Genomic DNA, 10,217 nt, shown 5'->3' with positions numbered 1-10,217 from the left:
CCTTCATGGCATTTAATTATAGGAATAGCATGGACAAACATTCAAAATATTCAGGCATACTTAGATCCATACATGAAATCATGTTACATATTCAAAAATTTAATCATGATGCCTTATATATGTAAAGATTATCGATTAAAAGCATAAAACATTAGTGGTACGCAAACCTGTTTGTAACTGAGCTTGGTATCGGATGGAGTTGGGCGGCGGTAGCTTCGGAGCGGATGAGCGGCCTTTAGGGTTTCTTTACTCGGAATTCCTTAAGCTGGTCTCCAGGGTTTCTGTGCTAGGGTTTCCGTCCGTCTTCGTCTCTGTTCTTCCTTCTCCCCTTTTCATGACTGAAACTTGGCTATTTATAGTGATTGTGATGACCTAATGGGCTCAGAATGAAGCCCAGAAATTCTGATATTCGCCAGCTTCGCTAGGCGAAGGAGTTGCTCGCCTAGCGAGCAAGCTAGTTTGGGCTTTTACTGGATCTGGTGCTTCGCTGGGGCGAGTGTCATAACGAAGTGTTCGCTAGGCGAAGGAATTGCTCGCCTAGCGAGCAAGCTAGTTTGGGCCATTTTCTGGATTGGGCCTGTTGTGAGCTGGGCTTTTGTCCCTTTAAGGTTAGTGCCTTGCAGAATAAGTCGGAGTGCCTTGAAAAATGCCTTGTAATATCAACGGGCAAATTTTGGGGTATGACAACTGGTATAAAGATTCCAAGGGAGCAATTTCATGTTTAGAAGGGAGTTGTAGATGGAAAAATTATCTTTTATGAGGAGGCCTTGACTTCTTATATTTATTTTTCCTTGTCTTTGAATTGTATAGTGTAATCATGTTGGCTTGCCCTTTAAAAAACACTTGTATCAGCCTTTGGCCTCCTTGTCATGTTAATTAATGAAATATATCTTTTATTTTGTCTCCTGTAATAGTGAAATGCTTGGTTTACTTCCTGCAACAGTCACTCATATGATTCTGACTTAGTAAGTAAAACATGATAATATTTTGTACATGTTCCTTACTGGCCCCTTTAGGGGTTGTTGTTTCTGGTTCTTTGTGACCGATTTGGGAACTTAGCTTAGTTGATTTATTGGATGTCTATGGGGATTAAACTCGGCCAAGGGTCTTGTTCCCTTTCTCTACCCATAAGTGAAAACTCAGTTTGAGGCTGACATGATTGGCCTCATCGCTCTCTCACTGAAGTGGTTAGCTACTTGTGGGGTGTTAGCCTTGTGCACCACCTACGCGTATAAGGTTTATAGCTTATTTGTGTATGCATCACTTTCGTGTTCTAGGTTTGATGTCTTTAACTTATACACCACTTTCATGTTTGAGGTTTAACGACTTTATTGGCTTTTCCTTTTGTTGTAACACTTCCTACGCTTTTGAGGGTTAATGCCAACACATAGGGTCTGAAATTTACCTTGTTGTTCACGCAAATAGTAATTTAAAATAAGCTTTGGTAATATCATTTATTAACTTGTAATGCAAAAGATTACATTGTAGATTTTACATAGGAATTTGAAATTCAGCATAATAAAGCGACTTAGATGTAATATCGCTTTAGCTTGGCCAATTCCATGTTCTTAGTATAGGTTCACCTAAGAGATTTTACGTGGTATATTCCCCTCTTTTTTTACTGGCTTGCATATGGTAAAGGCTTTCCTATTTTGATGCAAGCTTCTCTTCTCTGAAATTTCTTTCCTTAACATCTGCTCGATAGAGCAAGAGGTCTCTGGGTTGGATTCTCTTTGATTATATTTCTTGTTATATTTTGAGGTTATGCTTGCTTGAACGCAACATGAGTGAGGTCAGCGAAGCATCTCTTCTTATCCAAGAAGTTTAGCTCTTTTAGAATCGCCTATGTATTTTCTTCACCATGGATGTGATGTGTCACCCTTTAGCCAAGCTCACCAACCTCGATATAGATTACAAATTTAGTGCCATTAGAGTGTATGAAAGGTGATTCCTCGATAGTTGAATGAGTTTTTGTTTTTGTACGCCTAAAGGACATGTGGGAGCTCTTCAATCTTATTGGCCTTAGACCATTTAAGTCTTCTCTTCAATCTTATAAACAAAACACTGTTAACGGCTTCAGCTTGGCCATTGGTTTAAGGGTGTTCCATGGACGTGAAGTGGTGCTTGACTCCGAGATCTTCATAGAGTTGTCTGTGATGACAGGCGGTGGGAACCCTACTAAAACATTTTTCATGAGGTTTTTAAATATTTATGGAAATGATATTTCCTAAAGCTTTTAATTCAATCCATTTCATAAAATAGTCCACAACCATAATCATAAATTTTAACAGCCTTGGGGCTAGTGGGAACATTGCTAAGGATAACCATGCCTCATTAGGAGACGATTTTGTCGCAGTTAAAGTGTTGAGTTTAAAAGGAGGAGCAATATGAACACCCGAGTGCTTCTAACGCTTATCACACGTTATCATACATTTCTTGACATCTTTGACCATTGAAGGTCAGTAATATATTGCTCTGAGTACCTTATTGGCCAAGGCCCTTGCTATATGGTGTTGCCCTGATAAACTCTCATGGACTTCGGTGAGGGTATATTCTGCTTCATTGTGCTATAAACATTTCAATAAGGGGTGGAAAAACCTCTTATGTAATTTTCCTCTCTATAATTCAGTTTGATGATGCTTTTCTTTTTACTAAGTTGGTTTTGAAAGATATTAGTTGGTATAGTCTCGTTCTCAATATATGTCATTATCAAGTGATTTGTGATGACTCTATCGTCTTTGTTGTTATTGGAACCACAAATACCATAGTGGAGATACTAGGTTTATCAAGTGTTTATAAGATGAAAGAGTGGTTAATACTTGCCACCGTTGGCCGTGATGACAGACGGTGGCGCATGTGTGATTTACATGTCCCAAACGAGCATAACTTGTCATCGACCATTCACTTGGAAAATCAAGTTGTATGAACACCTCCACAATAAAAGCTTCATAATCCACTCGATTAATAATGAGACTGACTCTATTCCTCCTGCTATTTGTGGTTGAAGTGGTACTCCATTATAAGAATTAAAATTACACAACGTAAGACATTTGATTTGTCCATGAGACCTTGGGTGCATGAATAGTGTACCTCGAGTTGCAAATACACCACTTATACATCAATCATAAATGATACATATATTTAGAACCTATTCAATTTATTTTCGAATTGAATTTCATACTGAACCAAATCTTATAGAATTATCAAATCGAGTTAAAACGTAGGACATTTAAATTTATATCAAAGATAATTGGCACTGATAGGACAAAGTTCGTGGATACCCCACTATTTGCTAGACCAATTAGAAAAAAGAAACTTTCCAATAATTTGGTAAATGTCATCATTAACTACTCAGATAACTTTAATTCGAACCGAAAGAAAAATTAACAGGTTAAATAAGAGAAAAACATTGCCAATTGCCAACCATGGGTCATGACAGCCATGGTTGTTGTAATTACTCTGTTTCCCGTGGGGACCTTTGGTGGTATACTAATAGTAGTATATTGTGAATTGAAGGCATCTTGATATTTAATTTATTCAATATTTTTAAATTAAACCAAATTATTAGTAGGAGTATACTACAAATCACTAGTCATTTTCAAAATAAACTTAAGACAATTTTTTTGTAGGCTAACTGTTTTTTTTTCTATTTATTTAGATATATAGTACTTTTTTTGACAAAAATATATAGTACTGTATTAATTGAGGGAGAATGGAGAAATAGGTGGCCCTGTTCCAAATTCGTTGGCCAACTATCACTTTTGTTTTTTCATAGAATCTGATCCCAACAGATCACGATGAAACAAATATAATCATAACGTTAGTCAACAGCCATCAAAAACAAAGTGCCACTTTCACTTTCACTTTTATTATATTAAAATAACTTTTTTTGGACAGATATTATTAGAATAACAATTATTTCCTTTTGTTCAAATACATTTTTTGTGGACAGATATTATTATAATAATAACTATTTTCTTTTAATTAAAAAAAGTATCCTAAACTATAAATTATTTTATAATTTAAGATAAGGATAGTAATTATATATATATATATATATATATATATATATATATATATATATATATATATATATATATATATATATATATATATATATATATATATATATATATATATATATATATATATATATATATATATATATTCAATAAAATGTATGTTGGAATTTGGAACTATAAGATTGGTGAATGATGGAGAAAATTGAATTTGTATAAGATAAAAAGAAAATTTAGAAAGAGATAGAGATAATTGAGGGTGAGAAAAATATTTTTATTAATTTTGGATGAGGATGCCTTCGAGGCATTTATACAAACATTACAAAGTGGTCGAGACTTAAAACATACAATTACATAACTGGAAAACTAAAAAACTATGGCATGTAACTGATTACATTAAACGTGTAACTAGTTACAATTGACATGAAAATAAATCTTCTTTCAGTTGTAACCAGTTACACTCAGATGTTAACCAGTTACAACTACGAAGTTTCACTTTTTCTACAACCCATAAGTGATTTTGGCTTTGTTGTAATCAGTTACACCTCCGTGTTAACCGGTTACAACACTTGAATTACTAAAAATACTTTTAACACACCACTTTAATTCAAGTGCTTCAAGTCTTCCATGCCCATGTTCATCTCCAACCTCTTGAACACAACATTTGTGACACCCTTAATCAATAAATAAGCCACTTGGCCTTCACTTCTACAATATTCCAATCTTAACCTTCCTTCACTAACAAGTTCCCTCAAGTAGTGAAACCTCATCTCAATATGCTTGCTCCTCCCATGTGCAATTGGGTTATTAGCAAGATTAATCGCGAAAATATTATCAACCAAGAGTGTAACAACCTCACCCTCATTGTTTCTTAACTCCTCCAATAGATCCATTAGCCATACGGCTTTGCACAGACATAGGGGAGCGACAATGTACTCAGCCTCACAAGACGAGAGTGCAACTATTGATTCCTTCTCTGAACACCATGAGTTTGGTGTTCTACTGAATATAAAGATATATTCAACTGTAGACTTTCGATCATATTTATCTTTGCACCAATTAGAATCCGTAAAATCGGGCAAATTTTATTTCCTATTTGTATTCGCTACGGGAAAGATAATTCCGCGGCCAACAGAACCTTTGACATATCTTAGGATCCTTTTGATTATTTTCAAGTGAGACACCTTCAATCTCCCCATGAATCTAGTCACAATACCAACATTAAATGCCAAGTTCAATCGTGTATTGCACAAATAACACAAGGATCCAATCAACCTCATATATTTAGTTGGATCATCATCTTACTCATCCTCATTCTTATATAATTGTAGCCTTAGTTCATCTGGAGTAATGAAAGCATTACAATGCTCCATTTCAAATATTTTCAATATCTCAAACGCGTATCTTCTTTGGTACATGACGTCCCCTTTTGGACTTGTGGAACTCAATGCCAAAAAAGCATGTCCTGAGGCCAACATCGGTCATCTCAAATTATTTCATAAGATCACCCTTGAACTTTGAAATTCACTTTTTGTTGTTGTCCATTATCAACAAGTCGTTTACATATAGACAAAGGATGATCACTTATTCACTTGTATCCGTCTTCATATACACTCCATGCTCGAAACACATTTCTTGAAGCCAACCTCCTTTAGAAAACCATTTATTCTTCTGTTCCAAACTCTTGGAGATTGCTTTAAACGATATAACACTTTCTTCAACTTATAAAACTTTAGCTATTGGTTTCTCACAACAAAACCAGGGGGATGTTCTACATACACCTCTTCTTCAGGCGGTATGTTCAAAAATGCAGATTTGACGTCCATTTAGTAGACGAGCCAATTGTTATTATTCGCAATACCAACAACTAGCCTTATGGTTCCAATCCTAACAACCGGTGTGAATATCTCTTCAAAGTCTTTGCCTTCTCTTTGCAAGAATTATTTTGCAACTAATCGAGCCTTATGCTTTATTATTTCACCCTTAGGATTTGCCTTCCTTTTGAACACCCATCTCACACCAATTGGCTTCTTTCTATTTGATAGATCAACCAACTCCCAAGTGTTGTTCTTATCCACAAATTTCAGCTCTTCCTTCAAAGCACAACTCCATTTTGGATCCCTTAAAGTCGGTTCTGTTTTAATGGGTTCAGATTCGACCATAAGTGCAAAATGAACAAAATCACCATCATCATTGACTTTGTTGTCTCGGAACAACTCACAATCTTAGACTCTTTGGGGAAAACCTTTTTTCCTTGTTGATCTTATAACATTCATTTCAGTTCGGGCTTCATCAATGGAAGTTAATGCACTTTATATTTTTGTAGAATATGAATTTTCAAAGTTGTAACCGGCTACAACCTTTACGTAACTGATTATAGGTTGTTGTAGCTCCTTGATTTCGTCAACACTGACATCTCGTATTATCACAACCCTCCTTTTTGTTGCATCAAATAGCTTGTAACCACGAGTAGAGTGATACCCTACAAGTATCACCACATCCCCCTTATCATCCAGCTTCTTTCTAAGTTGTCCCGGAACATGTCGATACACTACAAAATCAAAAACTCATAAATGGTTTAGATTAGGTTTGAATTTTTACCATGCTTCTTTCGGTGTTACCTTCTCAAGCTTATTTGTTGGATACCTATTCAATAACTAGGCAGTTATGGATACCGCTTCTCCCCATAACTCTTTCGACAAGTTTTTACCTTTTAACAAGCTTCTTATCATGTTCATGATCGATCTATTCTTCCTTTCGGTAGCACCATTTTGATGCGGTGTATAAGGTGGTATAACCTCATGTACAATCCCATCTTGATCATAAAACTTCTCAAAGTCTTTTGAGACATATTTGCCCCCACCATCTGTTTTGAGCACTTTGAGTTTGTGACCGTTTTGCCTCTAAACCATGGACTTGAACTTCTTAAACACTTTAAATATCTCATATTTTCTCTTGATTATGTATGTTTATAGCTTTCTACTATGATCGTCGATGAATGTGACAAAATATCTATTGCCACAAATGGAATCTACTTGTATTGGATGACACACATCTGAATACACTACCTCAAGGTGATTCTTGGTTCTACAACCTGGATCCTTAATGACTTTGCCCTTATTTTGCTTTTCTTGCACACATTCTTCATAAATTTTTGTCGATATGTTGACCAATGGCAACCTCGTTACCATTTCGTTCTTTTGCAAGTCTTTGAGATCTTGAAAATTGAGATGCCCAAGACGATAGTGCCATGTCCATTCTTCTCAACTTGCCATTGTAGTAAGACATCTATGCTTCATAACCTTCAGTTCAACCTTTAAGGTTCTATTGGCATCCATAAGAGCTTTAAGGACCAGAACCCCGTTTGCATCCATAAGCGCAACCCTTTGTTTTCCATGTGAATCTTGTAACCTTTCTAAAGAAATTGACAAATACTTAGAATGTTACATTTGATTCTTAGAATGTACAATAAGTCTTTAATAAATGAATGTCCGCAATCCCTTTTCATGATCAAAAATCACTAATCCCATCGCCCACTAGAGTGGTGTCATCCGCGAACTTCACTTTGTTATTCACGACACAATTGATTTTGACAAACTAATCATTCCTCCCCATCATATCAGTAGAGAAACCTGAGTCCAAATAACACGACTCTCTGCACTTGACTCCTTCTCTCACAGTCACCATGACATTTTCTTCCGCATGTAACCGATTAACGCTTTCATGTAACCCAATTACAACATATATTTGCATCATTCCCAGAATTGTTGTTGTTGCTGTCCCACAGCCTACTGCTGATGCATTCTCCTTTTGTGATCGTGACAAAAAGTGTATTTTCTTCATCAAACTTTTGTCTTACAACCTTGACTTCATCTCCTCGAGGTTCCTTATTGTCTGTATTGCACTATTTTGCAAAATGACAGAACCTTTGACACCTAAAGCACTACTAATTGCTTTTGTCAAACATCTTCTTTTCACCTCTAAAGTTGCCTTGACCATAATTTTTGTTGAAGCTTCTCTCACCCCTTTGACAAATCTAATTCTTGAAAATTTGGACTCTTTTCCACTAAATTTTTGAAAATTCCCTTTACTCTTCATGGGCCATTTTCCTTTTCGATCTCTTGTCAATGAGTTTGCAATGTGATCTCCGCCTTTACCTTATCATTATTTATCTCATCCATCCTTTTCTCATGAGTCTCAAGATAGATTTGCAACTCCTCTTTGCTCATTGTCGCAATATCATTCGATTCCTCAATCGTTAAAACCACATTGCCAAATCTTGGCATTAAAGAACACGGTATTTTCGCGATAACATGCTGCTCTATGACTGTTTCTCCACATGCCTTCACTTGCAAGACGATTATTAAACTATTAACAAAATATACGAGATTTCTAAATTTAAAAAATCATAAAATTTTAAGACAATTATTAAACTATTAACAAAATATACTATTGTTTTGGGCTACTTGCAAGACAAAAAAAAGGAAGTTTAGTATCCATGACACATAAAAGGCAAGGTGGATAATATGTAGATTTGATTTATCTATCGTGAATATTTTTAAGAAGTCTATTTTCGTCATATAGTTCAGTCTAATGGTTGACCGCATTTTGAACCCCTCGCACGCACGCATTCAGACTTAGTTGCTAACTACCTCTCACATTTAAGAAGGAATTTCTTCATTTATGAAACATTCAAATCCTTTTTTTCATAAAATAATTTACTTTTTACTCTATCATTGACTTAAATGTTGGAATATTAACCTTATAATTTTTTGTCTTTGTCGTATCAAAAACCTTAAACCACCCAAACACAATGTAAATTCAAGTTCTCCATAAATTCAATATTTTTATGAAGGTCTATATACATTTTTAAAAGTGTTTTTAGTAATTAAAGTTTTGTAACCGGTTAACATGGGGGTGTAACTGGTTACAATAAAGCTAAAATCATTTCGAAGTTGCAGAAAAAATGAAAACTTCACAGCTGCAATCGGTTAACATCTGAGTGTAACCGATTACCACTGAAAGGAGATTTATTTTCATGTCAGTTGTAACCGATTACAGGTTTAGTGTAATCGGTTACAAGCCCGAGTTTTTAAGGTTTTTTTATGATGTAGTTGTATGTTTTGAGTCCCAATCACTTTGCAATGTTTGTATAAATGCCTTGGAGGCATCCTCATCCAAAGCCAATGAGAATATTCTTCTCAACCTCAACTCTCTCTCTCTCTCTTTCTCTCTCTCTCTCTCTCTCTCTCTCTCTCTCTCTCTCTCTCTCTCTCTCTCTCTCTCTCTCTATATATATATATATATATATATATATATATATATATATATATATATATATATATATATATATATATATATATATATATATATATATATATATATATATATATATATTGTTACGAACATTAGGAAACAATTTCGGGGATGTCGACATTTTAAGGTAAGAACGAATTTGAAAATTTTCTTCTTTGATGCGTGTTCTGATATAAACCATTTTTCAATTACGTAAGGTTATACGCAAGTTGGTTGTGGATTTTTTGGTTGCTTCTATGAGGATGTGGTAGATGAGAAAGACCAATTTATAAAGAAGCAAACGATTAGGTTGGAGAAGCTAGCAAATGAACTTGATGCAAAAAAAATGGAGGTAGAGTATTTTAGGGATACAAATGATGGACTGAAGCTATAGTTGAGGGAACTGCAAATTCAAATGAAGAAGATGGTGCAATGATAAAGTTTTTTGGAAGATCATGTTTTGTATTGTTTTATGTGTGTTGATATCTAGGATGTTGTAATAAGTGTATGAGATTGGAGTAGTTTGAATCTGTTTGTACCAACTTGAATTGCATAATGTTTGTATCAATTAGTGTTTCAAGGTTGTATCAATTAATGTAAGAACATTATCTATTAATGTTATCTATTGACATCAATTAATATGTGTCTGGTTTACATCTTATTATCCATTTTGTATCAGTTAATGTGTATCAGTTAATTATGTAGCAATTAATGTGTGTTGGTTTATCAATTGTGTATCACTTAATGTGTATCAGTCAATTGTGCATCAGTTTAGACATAAGTTGATATATACAAAAATAGATAAAATAGATAAAATAGATAAATTAGGGCACAATTGGTATATACCAAAACACATTAGTAATATGTGGTGTATACCATTAATATTATGCATTACAGGATAGG

This window comes from Lathyrus oleraceus, chromosome 1, assembly GCF_024323335.1.
Source record: "Lathyrus oleraceus cultivar Zhongwan6 chromosome 1, CAAS_Psat_ZW6_1.0, whole genome shotgun sequence".
Taxonomy (NCBI): Eukaryota; Viridiplantae; Streptophyta; class Magnoliopsida; order Fabales; family Fabaceae; genus Lathyrus; species Lathyrus oleraceus.
This window is presented reverse-complemented; position numbering follows the sequence as displayed.